General features: G+C 42.5%; 2 pseudogenes; one reads left to right on the top strand and one right to left on the bottom strand.

Moving 5' to 3' along the window:
• The first annotated feature begins 921 nt into the window (after positions 1-921).
• Positions 922-3210, top strand: LOC106606910 (apolipoprotein L3-like; annotated as a pseudogene).
• A 10912-nt stretch (positions 3211-14122) lies between these two features.
• LOC106606984 (uncharacterized) lies at positions 14123-21419 on the bottom strand (annotated as a pseudogene).
• Between the last annotated feature and the right edge of the window lie 396 nt (positions 21420-21815).

The raw sequence follows: 21815 nt of genomic DNA, 5'->3' as shown, positions 1-21815 counted from the left end.
CAATGGCGACAATGAATGTCAATTACTTCCTGAAATGAAGGGTCCGAAGAGCTCCTCATCACCACTCAATTGGTATTAAAGTAGTACTTTCAATGTTCTTCAGTGTCATTATACATACATTTGAAAAAATATGCTACGACAGCCTGAAAGTAAATTTGAGGAAGATCCCCACAATTGTATTTGTTTATTTAAAATACCTGTAAAAAAAACATGGTCCTACCTAGTAATTACACACAATACAGTATATTCTCTTTAATACTCTTTCTTTGGGCTAACAGGGCTGGTGTCATTCCATGGATAGAGTGCCTTTTGGGTAGTGTAATTTTGCCAAAAATAACTATATATATTTCACCTAATTTTAACATTCTGTCATAAAGATCAACTTTACAACCAACGTTTTTCTGTGTTGATGTGTTATGCTCATCGACACGCTCAGTTTTCCACCGCAAAATGGACAAAAAGAGTAGAATCCACTCAGATGCTTTTACACTATGATTTGACAATTAGATGTTCAATGTTTTTTAGTTTTTTTTAAGGGAATAGTTTTACTATATTAAAATGAGAGTTCAGTTCACATTACAGGGTTGACCTCAGCCTGAAAACCCAAAGTTGAATTTAATTGAATTCTACATTGCGCAAAAATGAGCATTTGTCCTCTCACGACCTCTACAAGCCAGCATGTTGAATACAATTATATTTTAACTTACATTACTGGTTATCCGTGCGGTTGGTCCTTTTGCAGGTAGGAATGTGAGACAATATATCCACAGGAAAGTATAATTAAATCAACTTTTCAAGGCGCTGGTAGTGCGTTCAGATTTCTATCACCTGAAGCATGCCACAAGATGAAAATACATGCACGCAACACATGCATACTTGCAGAGCTCGTGCACCTGTTTACATAGGCTTGTGTCTGTTTACATGGTTACAGGGATATCGCCCAATGCAAGCCATTTCGATCTACGGTGTCCACAGATTGATTTAAATGGGGGCACTACAGTGTAGATAAATAAAAAAATGTAGCTCCCCTGTCCGAATACATATGGAGGGAGTGTACTGTATGTATATTTGAGTACAGTAAATAGATGTTGAATCTCTCTTCCCTCTATTAAGATGGACCAGCTCCTCAGAATGACGTTCCTGTTCCAAGGGGCTGCTCAGCACTTCATTGGTCAGTTCAGCCAGCGCCGACCCAGGATGGAGCAGTTTCTGACCGAGCTGGAGGAGAATGCTGTGCAGCTGGACAGGATGAAGCTGGGGGCTAAGATCTCCAGTGTTGCAGGCAGCTCAGTGGGGGTGGCTGGAGGGATCCTCTCTATCGCGGGCATAGCTCTGTCCCTAGTCACTGCTGGGGTGTCATTGGGTCTCACCATTACAGGAGCCAGCCTGGGGTTCACCAGAAGGGTCAACAGTTTAACCACTGGTATCACAGAGATGAAGGTCAATAGCATCCATGAGAAGAAGCCAGAGAAGTCTTCCAGAGTTTCATGGAGGATGTGGAGAGTCTCCAGGAGTGTCTGGATGATGTGGCTAGAAAGGAGGCGCTCCTGGGGCAGAGAGGGTTGGATGTCTTAGTTGGAACAGGGAAGGCTATTGGCACCTCAGGGGCCATTGGAAAAGGTATCGACTCCATAGTGGACTGTGGCTCTGGTTTGAAGGCAGTGAAGGCCTTTACAAATGAAGATCAGATCATCAGCACTGGTAAGTTGGCGTGCCAGGACGGCAAAGCTCTTTCTATCCCCACCAATGTCTTATTCATTGGCCTGGATGTCGTCTTTATCTGTAAAGACAGAATTAGCCTGGCAAAAGGCAGCAAGAGTGAAAGATCCTAGCGCATCCTTGCACTGTGGCGCACAGAGCTGGACTCCTGGCAGAGGATCCATGATTCGCTGTGTAGAGGTCTATTCATGTTAAAGAAGAGCCAGAGAATCCTGGAACACCCATTTTACCATCTGGATGAAATGCTAAGAGTAAATAAGACTGAGCTCTATTCAATCTGTATCGCTGAAAAGTTACAGATTACACAATTTCCGATTGAGCCGATATATGCAACGTTTACCGTGAATGCAGTCTCCACTGCCTTTACATTTCAATCATGCTGTAACGCTGAACTTCCACGATACGGATTGAATAGAGCCCTAGGATGAGTATAACATAGCAGGATGACAAAATGACTTACCAGTCTTTGAGGTCTTTGAAGAGGGGAGTTTGTGCCCCTGCAGAAGCAGTTTTCATCAATAATTCAGTATATTAAAGCTGATCATTTAAAATCAATTATACAATTTGATGTAAAGCAACAATTTAAAAAATATTATTGATTTACTAGATTGGTCTGTAATTCATTTATGAGATAATCCACTGGTTATTGGAAGTAAACTAATTCTCAGTCCGACATTAAACAATAACAGTTATTGCATTATCCACAGCATAGTCATCCTATTGAATTATGATCCATTGTAGTGATTTCCTTTTTATGTACTTCTGGAAATGGTCTGCATATCATCTTTAAGCTATCTCTGGGATTTACTTTTTAAATACTATATGTATCAGTAGAAACTGAAAGCTTTGTTTGGTGTTACAGGTGTAAATTCAAGAAGGCCACTCAGAGCGGTGATATATGTTATGGTTGACCACCATGTAAAAGTAAGTGTACCGTATCTTCTAGTTCTCTATATTTCATCAAATGTACTTGGGAATTGTGTATTAATCCTGCCTTTTGATAAAGACAATTCATCTACAACCTATTTTCAGTCTCTCATAGAGAGGGACAGGGAGTACAGTAACCAAAGCTGAGGAGGATCTGAAAGGAACTGTGTAAATACATTGCACTTAAAGCAGCACTGTAATGTTAAAACTGTACATATTTATCAACATTTGATAATGTACTGACTTAAATGTAAATTTATGTGTGTGTTTCAACAGCATGTGTGGTGAACTGTTCAGATCCTACATCAGCCCCACCACACCTCACCTGGTCTGACCTCAGGATCATTGTCAGTCAGAGCTGTAAGACACAATAAAAGAGAAGAGGGAGATTAAGACTTTGCTGACTTCCTGATGACACACACATAATGTGTATACTAACTGACATGTACTGTTTGATAGAATGTAGAGTATTCGCACAAATACCACACCGTGACAGTTTTCCCATATTTTGAATGCACAGATTTGCATGATTTCTCTTATTGATGTGGACCCCAGGAAGAGTAGCTTCTGCTTCAGTAACAGCTAATGTAGATCCTAATAAAATAAAATAAATAAAAATGTCAATGTGAATCATTATAACTGCTATTACCAAGCATTCCTGAAAACAGACATAGAAGCAATCACAAACTGGGTCTGATTATCCCAGGTACAATGTGTGTATAGCTGCCTTTGATTACCACACCTGTTGACTGTTTCTAAGGCTACACTGGGGCATGACACTGGCTGTAAAAAGCTATTGCCTCTCAGGCTGTCCTATGAGAATCTTCCTTGTTTTGTTTCCTTGTATACAACATTTTGAAAAGTTGTTATTTTTCCAGGCCAAAGTCCAGAGATAAATGATATGGGCAAGGGATTTAACACTTTCTGTACATATAGGATTACATATAAGGAACTCATGTTTTAGGATGATTTATAATCACAGTAAATTGTGTGGAAGCAAACAATATCAGTTAAAACATATGCAAAGAGTTCTTATTGTGTTCTGTTGTACAACACAATGCTTTTGTCTTGCTGTACACGACTACAGACTGCATCACTGTGATGTCCGGTATTCAGTTATGTCATGATGAAAATGAGAACGCAGTACAAACGTCCAATTAAAAAATACAATTTATTTTTTCATTTTTTACAAGGGTATTTCAGAACACCAGCAACTAGGCATATTATTGTTAATACAAATGAGACCAGACATGAACAGTCCCATTTAATTTAACATCTCTTAGAAACGTTTTCACACAAGTCAGCATCAGAATAAATTGCAGTAACATGTTTCATTGCCTTTAAGGGCCAGATCGAAATTTACTGGATTTGTGAAGGGTGGTCAAACTTTGTTTTTGCTTTGGGGAGGGTTGTGTGTTTTTTGGGGGGACACGGGGAGGGTAGTGCAAACCTTTTTCCTATAAACAATGGCTTGACTTACTTTTGATATTACCCTAATAAAGTTTAGAAACATTTGTGAAGGTTTGGTATGGTCTGGTATGGTATGGTATGGACACTGTAAAATCCATGGAGAATAAGAGCACCTCCTCCCAGCTGCCAACTGCACTTAGGCTAGGAAACACTGTCACCACCGATAAATCCACAATAATCGAGATTTTCAATAAGCATTTCTCTACAGCTGGCCATGCTTTCCTCCTGGCTACCCCAATCCTGGCCAACAAGGTACTAAACGATATCATAACCGCCATCGATAAAAGACAATACTTTGCAGCCGTATTCATCGACCTGGCCAAGGCTTTCGACTCTGTCAGTCACCGTATTCTTATCGACACACTCAACAGGCTTGGCTTCTCAAATGACTGCCTTGCCTGGTTCACCAACTACTTCTCAGATAGAGTTCAGTGTGTCAAATCGGAGGGCCTGTTGTCGGGACCTCTAGCAGTCTCTATGGGGGTGCCACAGGGTTCAATTCTCGGGCCGACTCTTTTCTCTGTATATATCAATGATGTTGCTCCTGCTGCGGGTGATTTCTTGATCCACCTCTACACAGACGACACCATTCTGTATACATCTGGCCCTGCTTCGGACACTGTGTTAACAAACCTCCAAACGAGCTTCAATGCCATACAACACTCATTCCATGGCCTCCAACTGCTCTTAAACGCTAGTAAAACTAAATGCATGCTCTTCAACCGATCGCTGCCCGCACCCGCCCGCCCGAGTAGCATCACTACTCTGAACGGTTCTGACTTAGAATATGTGGACAACTACAAATACCTAGGTGTCTGGTTAGACTGTAAACTCTCCTTCCAGACTCATATTAAGCATCTCCAATCCAAAATTAAATCTAGAATCGGCTTCCTATTTCACAAAAAAGCCTCCTTCACTCACGCTGCCAAACATACCCTCGTAAAACTGACTATTCTACCGATCCTCGACTTCAGCGATGTCATCTACAAAATAGCCTCCGACACTCTACTAAGCAAACTGGATACAGTCTATCACAGTGCCATCCGTTTTGTCACCAAAGCCCCATATACCACCCACCACTGCGACCTGTATGCTCTCGTCGGTGGTCCTCGCTACATATTCGTCGCCAGACCCACTGGCTCCAGGTCATCTAAAAGTCTTTGCTAGGTAAAGCTCCGCCTTATCTCAACTCCCTGGTCACCATAACAACACCCACCCATAGCACGCGCTCCAGCAGGTATATCTCACTGGTCATCCCCAAAGCCAATACCCACTTTGGCAGCCTCTCCTTCCAGTTCTCTGCTGCCAATGACTGGAACGAATTGCAAAAATCGCTGAAGTTGGAGACTTATATCTCCCTCACTAACTTTAAGCATCAGCTATCTGAGCAGCTTACCGATCGCTGCAGCTGTACATAGCCCATCTGTAAATAGCCCACCCAACTACCTACCTCATCCCCATATTATTTTTATTTACTTTTTTTGCTCTTTTGCACACCAGTATTTCTACTTGCACATCATCATCTGCACATCTATCACTTCAGTGTTAATTTGCTAAATTGTAATTGCTTCACTACTATAGCCTATTTATTGCCTTACCTCCTTACTCCATTTGCACACACTGTATATAGATTTTTCTATTGTGTTATTGACTGTACTTTTGTTTATCTGATGTGTAACTCTGTGTTGTATTTTTGTCGCACTGCTTTGCTTTATCTTGGCCAGGTCGCAGTTGTAAATGAGAAGCTGTTCTCAACTGGCCTACCTGGTTAAATAAAGGTGAAATAAATACAAAAATGTAATGGTGTGGCTATTATTAAACTTGAGCTACTGCAGGCCTATGATACAGTATGAAGGCAGTGCGTCCCGGCGCTCCAACTGACTTCGACAGTTGAACTTGATGTGAGGAAGACTGTTCCAGGCCTACCAGAGTTAATCCTATAATCTAACAATAAAATTCTTATTATTATAAAAAATATTTGGATCGAAAATTTGCAAATTACCCTCATTCTGTACATCTATATCTGTATAGCAGACACAGTAGCTATCTGACATGAAGAAATGCATGCCAGTATCGTAGCATGCCACCGGAATATATATATATATCTGGGGTTAGGCATAAGCTTCTCTTCCTTTATATACGATGTACAGTACCAGTCAGAAGTTTGGACACACCTACTCATTCAAGGGTTTTTCTTTATTTTTACTATTTTCTACATTGTAGAATAATTAAGAAGACATCAAAACTATGAAATAACACATGGAATCATGTAGTAACCAAAAAAGTGTTAAACAGATCACAATATATTTTAGATTTTAGATTCTTCAAAGTAGCCACCCTCTGCATTGATGACAGCTTTGCACACTTTTGGCGTTCTCTCAACCAGCTTCACCTGGAATGCTTTTCCAACAGTCTTGAAGGAGTTCCCACATATGCTGAGCACTTGTTGGCTACTTTTCCTTCACTCTGCGGTCCAACTCATCCCAAACCATCTCAATTGTGTTGAGGTTGAGTGATTGTGGAGGCCAGGTCATCTGATGCAGAACTCCATCACTCTCCTTCTTGGTCAAATAGCCCTTACACAGCCTGGAGGTGTGTTGGGTCATTGTCCTGTTGAAAAACAAATGATAGTCCGACTAAGCGCAGACCAGATGGGATGGCGTATTGCTCCAGAATGCTGTGGTAGCCATGCTGGTTAAGTGTGCCTTGAATTCTAAATAAATAACAGACAGTGTCACTAGCAATGCACCCCCACACCATCACACCACCCCCTCCATGCTTCACGGTGGGAACCACACACGCAGAGATCATCCGTTCACCTGCTCTGCGTCTCACAAAGACACAGCGGTTGGAACCAAAAATTTCAAATTTGGACTCATCAGACCAAAAGGACAGATTTCCACCGGTCTAATGTCCATTGCTCGTGTTTCTTGGCCCAAACAAGTCTCTTCTTCTTATTGGTGCCCTTTAGCAGTCGTTTCTTTGCAGCAATTCGACCATGAAAGCCTGATTCACGCAGTCTCCTCTGAACAGTTGATGTTGAGATGTGTCTGTTACTTGAACTCTGTGAAGCATTTATTTGGGCTGCAATTTCTGAGGCTGGAATCTCAAATGAACTTATCTCCTGCAGCAGAGGTAACTCTGGGTCTTCCTTTCCTGTGGCGGTCCTCATGAGAGCCAGTTTCATCATAGCGCTTGATGGTTTTTGCGACTGCACTTGAAGAAACTTTCAAAGTTTTTAAAACTTTCAGGATTGACTGGCCTTCATGTCTTAAAGTAATGATGACCTGTTCACCGGACGTGCTACCTGTCCCAGACCAGTTGTCCCAGACCTGCTGGAACCCTGACCTATTCACCGGACGTGCTACCTGTCCCAGACCTGCTGTTTTCAACTCTCTAGAGACAGCAGGATCGGTAGAGATACTCTCAAAGATCGGCTATGAAAAAGCCAACTGACACTTACTCTTGTGTTACTGACTTGTTGCACCCTCGACAACTACTATGATTATTATTATTTGACAATGCTGGTCATTTATGAACATTTGAACATCTAGGCCATGTGCTGTTATAATCTCCACCCGGCACAGCCAGAAGAGGACTGGCCACCCCTCATAGCCTGGTTCCTCTCTAGGTTTCTTCCTAGGTTTTGGCCTTTCTAGGGAGTTTTTCCTAGCCACCGTGCTTCTACACCTGCATTGCTTGCTGTTTGGGGTTTTAGGCTGGGTTTCTGTACAGCACTTTGAGATATCAGCTGATGTAAGAAGGGCTATATAAATAAATTAGATTTGATTTGATTTGATTTGATTTCTCTTTGTTTATTTGAGCTGTTCTTGCCATAATATGGACTTGGTCTTTTACCAAATAGGGCTATCTTCTGTATAGCACCTCTACCTTGTCACAACACAACTGATTGGCTCAAAAGCATTAAGAAGGAAAGAAATTCCACAAATTCACTTTTAACAAGGCACATGTTAATTGAAATACATTCCAGGTGACTACCTCATGAAGCTGGTTGAGAGAATGCCAAGAGTGTGCAAAGCTGTCATCAAGGCAAAGGGTGGCTACTTTGATGAATCTCAAATATAAAATATATTTAGATTTGTTTAACACTTTTTTGGTTACTACAAGATTCCATATGTGTTATTTCATAGTTTTGATATCTTGTCTACTATTCTACAATGTAGAAAATAGTAAAAATAAAGAAAAACCCTGGAATGAGTAGGTGTGTCCAAACTTTTGACTTGTACTGTATGTATTTATATAAAAAAATAGGGACCACAATGGAAATAAGTCCCGGACTTTATTATGCAATCTTGATCACTTTAAAACATCTTTGTGTATACAGTGGCTGGTGAAAGTATTCACCTCCCTTGGCATTTTTCCTATTTTGCTGCCTTACAACTTGGAATTAAAAATGATTTTTTGGGGGGGGTTTATACACTGCTCCAAAAAATAAAGGGAACACTTAAACAACACAATGTAACTCCAAGTCAATCACACTTCTGTGAAATCAAACTGTCCACTTAGGAAGCAACACTGATTGACAATAAATTTCACATACTGTTGTGCAAATGGAATAGACAACAGGTGGAAATTATAGGCAATTAGCAAGACACCCCCAATAAAGGAGTGGTTCTGCAGGTGGGGACCACAGACCACTTCTCAGTTCCTATGCTTCCTGGCTGATGTTTTGGTCACTTTTGAATGCTGGCAGTGCTTTCACTCTAGTGGTAGCATGAGACGGAGTCTACAACCCACACAAGTGGCTCAGGTAGTGCAGCTCATCCAGGATGGCACATCAATGTGAGCTGTAGCATAAGGTTTGCTGTGTCTGTCAGCGTAGTGTTCAGAGCATGGAGGCGCTACCAGGAGACAGGCCAGTACATCAAGAGATGTGGAGGAGGCCGTAGGAGGGCAACAACCCAGCAGCAGGATCGCTACCTCCGCCTTTGTGCAAGGAGGAGCAGGAGGAGCACTGCCAGAGCCCTGCAAAATGACCTCCAGCAGGCCACAAATGTGCATGTGTCTGCTCAAACAGTCAGAACCAGACTCCATGAGGGTGGTATGAGGGCCCGACGTCCACAGGTGGGGGTTGTGCTTACAGCCCAACACCGTGCAGGACGTTTGGCATTTGCCAGAGAACACAAAGATTGGCAAATTCGTCACTGGCGCCCTGTGCTCTTCACAGATGAAAGCAGGTTCACACTGAGCACATGTGACAGACGTGACAGAGTCTGGAGACGCCGTGGAGAACGTTCTGCTGCCTGCAACATCCTCCAGCATGACCGGTTTGGCGGTGGGTCAGTCATGGTGTGGGGTGGCATTTCTTTGGGGGGCCGCACAGCCCTCCATGTGCTCGTCAGAGGTAGCCTGACTGCCATTAGGTACCGAGATGAGATCCTCAGACCCCTTGTGAGGCCATATGCTGGTGCGGTTGGCCCTGGGTTCCTCCTAATGCAAGACAATGCTAGACCTCATGTGGCTGGAGTGTGTCAGCAGTTCCTGCAAGAGGAAGGCATTGATGCTATGGACTGGCCCGCCCGTTCCCCAGACCTGAATCCAATTGAGCATATCTGGGACATCATGTCTCGCTCCATCCACCAACGCCACGTTGCACCACAGACTGTCCAGGAGTTGGCGGATGCTTTAGTCCAGGTCTGGGAGGAGATCCCTCATGAGACCATCCGCCACCTCATCAGGAGCATGACCAGGCGTTGTAGGGAGGTCATACAGGCACGTGGAGGCCACACACACTACTGAACCTCATTTTGACTTGTTTTAAGGACATTACATCAAAGTTGGATCAGCCTGTAGTTTGGTTTTCCACTTTAATGTTGAGTGTGACTCCAAATCCAGACCTCCATGGGTTGATAAATTGGATTTCCATTGATTATTTTTGTGTGATTTTGTTGTCAGCACATTCAACTATGTAAAGAAAAAAGTAGTTAATAAGATTATTTCTTTCATTCAGATCTAGGATGTGTTGTTTAAGTGTTCCCTTTATTTTTTTGAGCAGTATATAATTCTATTTACACAACATGCCTACCACGTTGAAGATGCAAAATATTTTTTTATTGCGTTAACAAACAAAAAAAAACTGAAAACTTGAGCCTGCATAACTATTCACCCCCCAAAGTCAATACTTTGTAGAGACACCTTTTGCAGCAATTACAGCTGCAAGTCTCTTGGGATATGTCTCTTTAAGCTTGGCACATCTAGCCACTGGGATTTTTGGCCATTCTTCAAGGCATACCTGCTCCAGCTCCTTCAACTTGGATGGGTCCCGCTGGTGTATAGCAATCTTTAAGTTATACCACAGATTCTCAATTGCTTTGCAGCTCCTTCAGGGTTATCTTTGGTCTCTTTGTTGCCTCTTTGATTAATGCCATTCTTGCCTGGTCTGTGAGTTTTGGTTGGCGGCCCTCTCTTGGCAGGTTTGTCGTGGTGCCATATTCTTTCAATTTGTTTATAATGGATTTAATGGTGCTCCGTGGGATGTTCAAAGTTTCGGATATTTTTTTATAACCCAACCCTGATCTGTACTTCTCCACAACTTTGTTCTTGACCTGTTTGGAAAGCTCCTTGGTCTTCGTGGTGCCACTTACTTGGTGGTGCCCCTTGCTTAGTGGGGTTGCAGACTCTGGGGCCTTTTGGAACAGGTGTGACAGATCATGTGACAGATCATGTGACACTTAGATTGCACACAGGTGGACTTTATTTAACTAATTATGTGACTTCTGAAGGTAATTGGTTGTACCAGATGTTATTTAGGGCTTCATAGCAAAGGGGGTGAATACATATGCACGCACCACTTTTAAGTTATTTGTTCCATTTCACTTCACCAATATGGACTATTTTGTGAATGTCCATTACATGAAATCCACATAAAAATCTATTTAAATTACAGGTTGTAATGCAACAAATAGGAAAAATAACAAGGGGGATAAATAATTTTGCAAGGCACTGTACAGTGCATTCAGAAAGTATTCAGACCCCTTTGACTTTTTTCACATATTGTTAGGTTACATTCTCCTTCTAAAATTGATTAAATAGTTTTTCTTCCTCATCAATCTACACACAATACCCCATAATGACAAAGCAAAAACACGTTTCTAGAATTTATTGCAAATGTATGAATAAAATAAAACGGAAATATCACATTTACATAAGTATTCAGACCCTTTTCTCAGTACTTTGTTGAAACACCTTTGGCAGCGATTACAGCCTCGAGTCTTCTTGGATAGGACGCTACAAGCTTGGCACACCTGTATTTGGGGAGTTTCTCCTATTCTTCTCTGCAGAGCCTCTCAAGCTTTGTCAGGTTGAATGGAGAGCATCACTGCACAGCTATTTTCAGGTCTCTCCAGAGATGTTCGATCGGGTTCAAGTCCAGGCTCTGGCTAGACCATTCAAGGACATTCAGAGATTTGTCCCAAAATCACTCCTGTGTTGTCTTGGCTGTGTGCTTAGGGTCTTAGTCATATTGGAAGGTGAACCGTTGCCCCAGTCTGAGGTCCCGAGCGCTCTGGAGCAGGTTTTCATCAAGGATCTCTCTGTACTTTGCTCCGTTTATCTTTTCCTCGATCCTGACTAGTCTCCCAGTCCCTGCCGCTGAAAAACATCCCGACAGTGTGATGCTGCCACCACCATGCCTCACCATAGAGATGGTGCCAGTTTTTCTCCAGACAAGACGCTTGGCATTCAGTCCAAATAATTCAATCTTGGTTTCATCAGACCAGAGAATCTTATTTCTCATGATCTGAGTCCTTTAGGTGCCTTTTGGCAAACACCAAGCGGGCTGTCATGTGCCTTTTACGGAGGAGTGGCTTCCGTCTGGCCACTCTACCATAAAGGCCTGATTGGTGGAGTGCTGCACAGATGGGAGAACCTTCCATAAGGACAACCATCTCCACAGAGGAACTCTGGAGCTCTGTCAGTGACCTTCGTGTTCTTGGTCCCCTCCCTGACCAAGGCCCTTCTCCCCCGATTGCTCAGTTTGGCCGGGAGGCCAGCTTTTCTTTCATTTAAGAATGATGGCGGCCACTGTGTTCTTGGGGACCTTCAATAATGCAGCCGTTTTTTGATACCATTCCCCAGATCTGTGCCTCGACACAATCCTGTCTCAGAACTCTACGGACAATTCCTTCGACCTCGTGGCTTGGTTTTTGCTCTGACATGCACTGTCAACTGTGGGATCTTACATAGACAGGTGTGTGCCATTCCAAATAATGTCCAATCAATTGAATTTACCACAGGTGGACTCCAATTAAGTTGTAGAAACATCTCAAGGATGATCAATGGAAACAGGATGCACCTGAGCTCAATTTTCAGTCTCATAGCAAAGGTTCTGAACACTTATGTAAATAATGTATTTTTGTTTTGAATTTTAATACATTTTCAAACATTTCTAAAAACCTGTTTTTACTTTGTCATTGTGGGGCATTGTGTGTAGATTGATGAGAAAAAAATATATTTTATCAATTTTAGAATAAGGCTTTAACGTAACACAATGTGGAAAAGGTCAAGGTGTCTGAATACATTCCAAATGCACTGTATACAGTATGTATTTCTTTAACTGACAAATAAAATCAATCAATTCAAATTGTGCAGCGGCCAATTGAGGAATGGAAAGAGACATCTGTTACAAAACATCAAAAAGGTGAATGACATTTTGAGATTGTCAAGCCAAGCCTTCAATACTGGGTAAGCCTACAAGTTAGGCAGGGATGTATTTTCTGTTTGTCTAGATTGACATACAGTAGTCTATTTATTGTGGTGTTGAAAATGAAAACCATGATATTGAAGTGCCCGAAGTCGGTATGCTTTGTTTATAGATTGTGTGGTCATTGGCAAAGAAACCTGTTGGTGGAAAATTTGTTGCATATATTTGATGTAATTAGGAATACGGTATAAACATTTTGAAAATCTGATTCACCCCAAGCTGGTGATTGATTGTGACCAGTTTTTGGTCCATCCTGTTCTTTTTGTATATTTCAAGGGCACAGCTGTGTGGAGATATGAATAGAACAGAGGCTAGCTTGAGCAGCAGTGACAATTCTATCAGCAGAAAGGAGTAACAAAACTGGCGTTATCACTTGTTTACGCTATATTCCCATCATGATCTTACACACCTGCTAAACTGTCACGTAGACTAAGCTTATAAAAGCCGAGACAAAACTATTCTTTGTTGGGTTCTTAACTTTTGAGGGATTGTTTTAACCAGCTCCAGATTTTCACATCTTATTTAAAAAGGTTGTTGTTTGAAGGATCTACAGTCTCTTCCTTTCTGTTAGAATTTCCACGACAACCCTCAATCTTCTGGCCCGTAGCCCTGCGTGGCATTGACTGTGCCACAAAAGCATGCTGAAGTGGCAAAGTCGATACCCATGATTATAAACACAGGCTCGGTACAGATATTGTTATTTGTGGTCGTAAAAATGATTTTGAGTTAATTATATGAGGGGGGAGGGTGTTGAAATTATTTTACAGTACAAAGGGAGGGTCATGTGGAAATATTTGTAACTTTGGGGAGGATGCTTTTTTTACGACACCTTCAGTTGGACAAGCCCCTCCCCCCAGTACATTTTGATCTGTCCCTGTGTGAGAAGTCTTCAACTTCCAGTGAAGTGAGGAATATGAGTCTTCTGTGTATGAAGGTGCATGTCAGCAACACAATCATAGAAACATTATTACATTTCACTTTCAGTATTTTGACTACACCGAACACATATTTTGGGAACATATGGCCATGATATTAAAAACAGACTACTTTAAAAAAAAGTGCCAAGCTGAATACGTTTCATTAAATTGAACAGATTGTTTTATTTCTTATAACATTAAATTGTAAAGTTGATTATAAAATTAGACTCGTGTACAGAATGATTGATGAAAATGAAAAAAGTGTGTCATCTATTTTTAATTGATAACATTCTAAGTGCCACTGAACAGTATGTTTGAGAGGCCCTAACTTCAAAGACTGTTAAGTCATTTATGTTGTCCTACTGCGTCATACACATCGATTTTTCCCTCTCAGCTTCTCCCCCAGAGGGTAACATGGCTGCTCCAGGACGATCTGGCTTTTCTCTAATGTTAATAGACCTCTACACAGCGAGTCATGGATCCTCTGCCAGGAGTCCATCTCTGTGCGCCACAATGCTGATCTGGCACGGATGAGCTGGGATCTCTCACTCTTGCTGCCTTTGGCCAGGCTGATGCTGTCTTTACAGATGAAGAATACATCCAGGCCAATGAAGAGGATGTTAAGGGTGATAAGACCAGCCCGTGCTGACTTGGAGAGGGCTATCTGTCCAATGTCCAGGATGTCCTCTGCTAGCTTGGGCAGGTTTCGTGCTGCTTTGCCTTCCTGGAGCGCCAACTTACCTGCGCTTGAGATCGTCTCTTCTCTTCTAAGGACATTCACTGCCTTCAAAGCTGAGGAACGGTTAACTAGGGAGTAAATGCCTTATCCGATGGCCCCAGTAGGGGCAATCACCTTCCATGCTCCAACCATCCCTAATCAGCCCCAGGACGGGCTTCATATTCCTGGCCACATCCTCCAGACACTCCTGGAGAGACTCCACGACCCCACTGGTGACCCCCAGGCTGACCCCTGCAATGGTGAGAGCCAGTGACGCTGCAGCAGTGACAGGGGTCAGAGCTAAGCCCACGATGGATAGGATCCCTCCAGCTACCCCCACTGAGCTGCCTGCCACACTGGAGATCTTAGCCCAAAGCTTCATCCTGGCCAGTTGCACAGCATTCTCCACCAGCTCGGCAGGAACTACTCCATCCTGGGTTGGCGCTGGCTGAACAGCCCAGTGATGCTCTGTTCAGCCCTTTGGAACAGGAACGTCAGTCTGAGAATGGTGCCAAAGGGGATAGCTGCCGTTTTACGGGCTCCTAACCAATTGTGCTATTTTGTGTTTTTTCGCATTGTTTGTAACTAATTTTGTACATAATGTTGATGCTACTGTCTCTTATGACCGAAAAGAGCTTCTGGACTTCAGAACAGTGATTACTCACCTCGAACTGGATAAAGATTTTTTCTTTAATGAGTCTGACGCAAAGGATATAATGTTGCTTCCAGACAAGGCCCAAATCAAATCAAATTGTATTAGTCACATGCTTCGAATACAACAGGTGTAGACCTTACAGTGAAATGCTTACTTACAAGCCCCAAGTCAACAATGCAGTTTAAAAAATAAGATTAAGAAATAAAAGGAACAAGTAATTAAAGAGCAGCAGTAAAATAACAATAGCGAGACTATATACAGGGGGTACCGGTCCAGAGTCAATGTGCGGGGGCACCGGTTAGTTGAGGTAATTGAGGTAATATGTACATGTAGGTAGAGTTATTAAACTGACTATGCATAGATAATAACAGAGAGTAGCAGTGGAGTAAAAGGGGGGAGCAATGCAAATAGTCTGGGTAGCCATTTGATTAGATGTTCAGGAGTCTTATGGCTTGGGGGTAGAATCTGTTTAGAAGCCTAAACTTGATGAGCTCCGTTTGGGACTATCCTACCAACGGGACATAAAAGTCATTGCTGAACGATGACACGGATAATATACAGTTGGCTGGGTTTTCTGTGCATCGGCAGGACAGAACAGCAGCGTCCGGTAAGACAAGGGGCTGATGTATGTCTATTTGTCAATAACGGCTGGTACGCAATGTCTAATATTACGTGGTCTCGAGGTATTGCTTGCCTGAGGTAGAGTACCTCATGAAAAACTGTAGACCACACTATCTACCATGAGAGTTTTCATTTATATTTTTCGTAACCGTCTATTTACCACCACAAACCGACACTGGCACAACAACCACACTGAACGAGCTGTATAAGGCCTTTAGCAAACAAGAAAATGCTCATCCAGAAGCGGCGCACCTAGTGGCCGGGGACATTAATGCAGGCAAAATTAAATCAGTTTTACCTCATTTCTACCAGCATGTCACATGTGCAACCAGAGAAAATACCAAAAAACTCTAGACCACCTTTACTCCACATACAGAGACACATACAAAGCTCTCCCTGGCCCTCCTTTATGAAAATCTCACCATAATTCTATCCTCCTGATTCCTGCTTACAATCAAAAACTAAAGGAGGAAGTACCAGTGACTCGCTCAATACGAAAGTGGTCAGATGACGTGGATGCCACACTACAAGACTGTTTTGCTAGCACAGACTGGAATATGTTCTGGGATTCATCCAATGGCAATGAGGAGTATAGCACTTCAGTCACTGGCTTCATCAATAAGTGCATCGACCACGTCATCCCCACAATGACCGTACATACTGTACATATCCCAATCAGAAGCCATGGATTACAGGCAACACCGCACCGAGCTAAAGGCTAGAGCTGCCGCTTTCAAGGAGAGGGACAATAATCCGGGCACTTATAAGAAATCCCACTAAGCCCTCAGAAGAACCATCAAATAGGCAAAGCATCAATACAGGACTAAGATTGAATCCTACTAAACCGGCTCTGACGCTCGTCGGATGTGGCAGGGCTTGCAAACTACTTCAGACTACAAAGGGAAACCCAGCCGCAAGCTGCCCAGTGACGCGAGCCTACCAGACGGGCTAAATGCCTTTTATGCTCGCTTCTAGGCAAGCAACACTGAAGCATGCATGAGAGCACCTGCTGTTCCGGATGACTTTGTGATCACGCTCTCCGTAGCCGATGCGAGCAAGACCTTTAAACAGGTCAACATTCAAAAGGCTGCAGGGCCAGACGGATTACCAGGAAATGTACACAGCATGCACGGACCAACTGCCAAGGTACTTCATTGACATTTTCAACCTCTCCCTGACTGAGTCTGTAATACCTACATGTTTCAAACAGATGACCATAGTCCCTGTGCCCATGAAAGCGAAGGTAACCTGCCTAAATGACTACCACCCCGTAGCACTCACGTCGGTATCCATGAAGTGCTTTGAAAGGCTGGTCATGGCTCACATCAACACCATCATCCAGGAAGCCCTAGACCAACTCCAATTTGCATACCGCCCCAACAGATCCACAGATAATGCAATCTCAATCACACTCCACACTACCCTTTCCCACCTGGACAAAAGGAACACCTATGTGAGAATGCTGTGCATTAACTACAGCTCAGCATTCAACAACATTGTGCCCACAAAGCTCATCACTAAGTTAAGGTCCCTGGGACTAAACACCTCCCTCTGCAATTGGATCCTGGACTTCCTGACGGACTGCCCACAGGTGGTATGGGTAGGCAACAACACATTTTCCACGCTGATTCTCAACACAGGGTCCCTCAGGGGTGCGTGCTTAGTCCTCTCCTGTATTCCCTGTTCACCCACGACTGCATGGCCAAGCACGACTCCAACACCATCATTAACCTGTTGGGGCTAGGGGGCAGTATTTTCACGTCCGGATAAAAAATGTACCCGATTTAAACTGGTTACTACTCTTGCCCAGAAACGAGAATATGCATATAATTAGTAGATTTGGATAGAAAACACTCGAAAGTTTCTAAAACTGTTTGAATGGTGTCTGTGAGTATAACAGAACTCATATGGCAGTCCAAAACCTGAGAAGATTCCATACAGGAAGTGCCCTGTCTGACAATTTCTTGTCCTTCTGTTGCATCTCTATCGAAAATACAGCATCTGTGCTGTAACGTGACACTTTCTAAGGCTTCCATTGGCTCTCTAAAGCCGCCAGAAAGTGGAATGGGGTGTCTGCTGTCTCTGGGCAAAGTACAGCAGCAGAGTTTGTAAGTGGTCAGCCTGGGGACAGTGAGACTGAGAGGCACGTTCACGAGACTTCTCAATTTTTTTCTTTCAGTCTTTGAATGAATACAACGTTGCCCGGTTGGAATATTATCGCTATTTTACGAGAAAAATAGCATAAAAATGTATTTTAAACAGCGTTTGACATGCTTCTAAGTACGGTAATGGAATATTTTGATATTTTTTGTCACGAAATGCGCTCGCGCGTTACCCTTCGGATAGTGACCTGAACACACGAACAAAACAGAGGTATTTGGATATAACTATGGATTATTTGGAACCAAAACAACATTTGTTGTTGAAGTAGAAGTCCTGGGAGTGCATTCTGATGAAGAACAGCAAAGGTAATCCAATTTTTCTAATAGTAATTCTGAGTTTAGTGAGCCCCAAACTTGGTGGGTGTCAAATTAGCTAACCTGTGATGGCCGAGCTATGTACTCAGAATATTGCAAAATGTGCTTTCGCGGAAAAGCTATTTTTAAATCTGACATAGCGTTTGCATAAAGGAGTTCTGTATCTATAATTCTTAAATTAATTGTTATGTATTTTGTCAACGTTTATCATGAGTAATTTAGTAAATTCACTGGAAGTTTTCGGTGGGTATGCTAGTTCTGAACATCACATGCTAATGTAAAAAGCTGTTTTTTGATATAAATATGAACTTGATTGAACAAAACATGCATGTATTGTATAACATAATGTCCTAGGAGTGTCATCTGATGAAGATCATCAAAGGTTAGTGCTGCATTTAGCTGTGGTTTTGTTTTTTGTGACATATATGCTTGCTTTGAAAATGGCTGTGTGATTATTTTTGGCAGGGTACTCTCCTGACATAATCTAATGTTTTGTTTTTGCTGTAAAGCCTTTTTGAAATCGGACAATGGGGTTAGATTAATTAAGTTTGTGCCATCAGCAACGGTGGTAGGCCTGATCACCGACAACGATGAGGCAGCCTATAGGGAGCAGGTCAGAGACCTGGCAGTGTGGAGCCAGGACAACAACCTCTCCCTCAACATGAGCAATACAAAGGAGATGATTGTGGACCACAGAAAAAGGAGGGCCGAACACGACCCCATTAACATCGACGGGGCTGTAGTGGAGCGGATCGAGAGTTTCAAGTTCCTTGGTGTCCACATCACCAACAGACTATCATGGTCCAAACATGCCAAGAAAGTCGTGAAGAGGGCACGACAACGCCTTTTCCCCCTCAGGAGACTGAAAAATTTGGAATGGGTCCCCAGATCCTCAAAACGTTCTACAGCTGCACCATCGAGAACATCCTAGTATGGCAACTGCTCGGCATCCGACCGTATTACAGAGGGTAGTGCGTATAGCCCAGTACATCACTGGGGGCAAGCTTCCTGCCATCCAGGACCTATATACTAGGCGGTGTCAAAGGAAGGCACAAAAAATTGTCAAAGACTCCAGTCACCCAAGTCATAGACTGTTCTCTTTGGTCCCGCACGGTAAGAGGTACCAGAGAGCCAAGTCTAGGTCCAAATATCTATGCATAGTCACTTTTCCCCTACCTAGATGTAAAAATTACATTGACTAACCTGTACCCCCGCACATTGACTCGGTACCGGTACCCCCTGTAAATAGCCTCATTATTGTATTTTATAGTGTTATTTTCTTTTTTAATATTTTCTTTTGTTTATTTAGTAAATATGTTCTTAACTCTATTTTCTTAAAACTGCATTGTTGGTTAAGGGCTTGTAAGTAAGGATTTCACGAGTAAAGTCTACACCTGGTGTATTCGGCGAATGTGACAAATACAATTTGATTTGATTTGGTCGATCCTGACAGAGGCGGAAGATGTCTATTTACTGTATTCCAATAGAATAGTTCTTGAATCTTGTTAAAAATGTCAACATAAGTTTTAAGAGAAGAACTAAACCATGGCGGAATAACCTACCTGATATCACTCAGCTGATTCAAATGTTGGAGCATATTTTGTATGGACTCTTCACTCACATCAGCACCAAGGTTGACCACAGGGATGTCATTCCTTTTTTTTAACATAATTTGACTGATTGAGCTACTGTAACAATGAATATTCATTTCAACATGAAATGATATTCATTACATTATTATGTGGCATTTGAATTATATCAATCACTGCAGCTGTAGCAGCCATCTGTAAATATCCCATCCAACCAACTACCTACCTCATCCACATATTTGTTTTAGTTTTTCTGCTCTTTTGCACACCAGTATTTCTACTTGCACATCCTCATCTGCATATATCACTCCAGTGTAAATTGCTAAATTGTAATTACTTTGCCACTATTGGCCTATTTATTGCCTTACCGCCTTACTTCATTTGCACACACTGTATATAGACTTTTCTATTGTGTTATTGACTGTACGTTTGTTTATCCCATGTGTAACTTGGTGTTGTTGTTTTTGTCGCACTGCTTTGCTTTATCCTGGCCAGTTTGCAGTTGCAAATGAGAACTTGTTCTCAACTGGCCTACCTGGTTAAATAAAGGGTAAATATATATATAGTTTTAGATCACATAAGCAAAATAACCTTGTCAAATGACACATCTGAGAAGGAAGGATAAAAATGAAAGGAAAATATGCTAATATAATAGAAATGCTGATATTAAAAGTGTGTGTGGGATCTTACCCAAGTTAACTATCAGGCTGTGGTCTGATCTGTAATCTCGAAGGGAAAAATTGCATTACATAAGTTAATGTTGAATACATTGTGATGGGAGCTCCACTTACCACTTCTCCATCCTTTTACAGACCTGCTGGCTGATTTGTATGTATCTATCTAGTTGGCAGGCCAGCACCTCTACATTGAGGAGGCTGGGCATAAAGAAGGCCTTAGCATCCCTCTTAAAATGGATGAGGAGAGGGCAGGCCATTCTGACAGCAATGATGACAGCCTGAACACTTGCAGGGCTTGTCCCCTGAGGCAGACAGAGGAACCTGTTCTCCTCAAACACCAACAGACAGGTGACCGCCAGACACTCCACAGCATCCAGGAAGTAATCCAGCTTCTCCAGGCCTCCCAGAGTGTCCTTTAGTACAGCTCCCAGCTCCTTCTCCAGCTCCTCACGCCTACTGTCTGCAGTCACCTGAGTCAGACCGCTCCATACGAACTCCCCAAACGCCTTGGCCTTGGTCGCTGAGTTACGGACATGGTCGAACTTAAGGTCAATTCTGTCTGCCCTCTCCTTGATGTCCCTCATCATTTCCAGTTCTGTCTCCCTCTGAAGGGCCCATTTGGAATGCCTGTCGCTGAACTCCCTCACTGTGTGAATGTGGCTGAGGGTGTCTGAGATGCACTGGCCCTTCAGATAGGAGCTTTACTATTGAATTTAGGATAATCAGTATATCAAATGACAAAGTTGGAGATACAGAGTGCCTATACAACTTTAACATTTTATTGGATGGCCTTTATTGAAAACCTTTGATTCTTTGTCAACACTGCCCTCTGTTGTCTATGTAAAGTAATCCAACAACACAGTAATTTATTGCCCCCAGTTATTAATAGTCTCACCGTGACATGGCGCTCTCCCCGCGTTTTGACATTTCCCGGTTTGGTTGATATTGTTACTGAACTGAATTCTAATTGCCTTGGTCATGTCCATTAACTGTGGATCAAATAGTCAACAATCATGAAAATTCGAGGTATACATTTCTCTTCTGAAATAATTTAGAATCAGGTGGGCAAACATGTTTAGATACTTTTCGAAGTACAACATTTCATTTGTGTAAAAAAAAAAAGATTTATTAAACATCACTCACCTTGACAAAGACCCTACTGCACGCAGACAAAACTGAAATGTAGTCTCTTTAAATGGGTCAACATGCTTCAATTCGACTGGGGAATAGCCAAGTACCAAACGAGCAGGGTTACCAGGTCCAGCTGAAATTACTAGATCAATGACCAGTCAAAACCTGCCCACAGGCCCCGAAAACTAACCT

The sequence above is a fragment of the Salmo salar genome, chromosome 06 (genome assembly GCF_965601325.2).
Source record: "Salmo salar chromosome 06, fSalSal1, whole genome shotgun sequence".
NCBI lineage: Eukaryota > Metazoa > Chordata > Actinopteri > Salmoniformes > Salmonidae > Salmo > Salmo salar.
The sequence above is the reverse complement of the archived record's forward strand: the minus strand, read 5'-3'. Positions and strand labels throughout refer to the sequence as shown.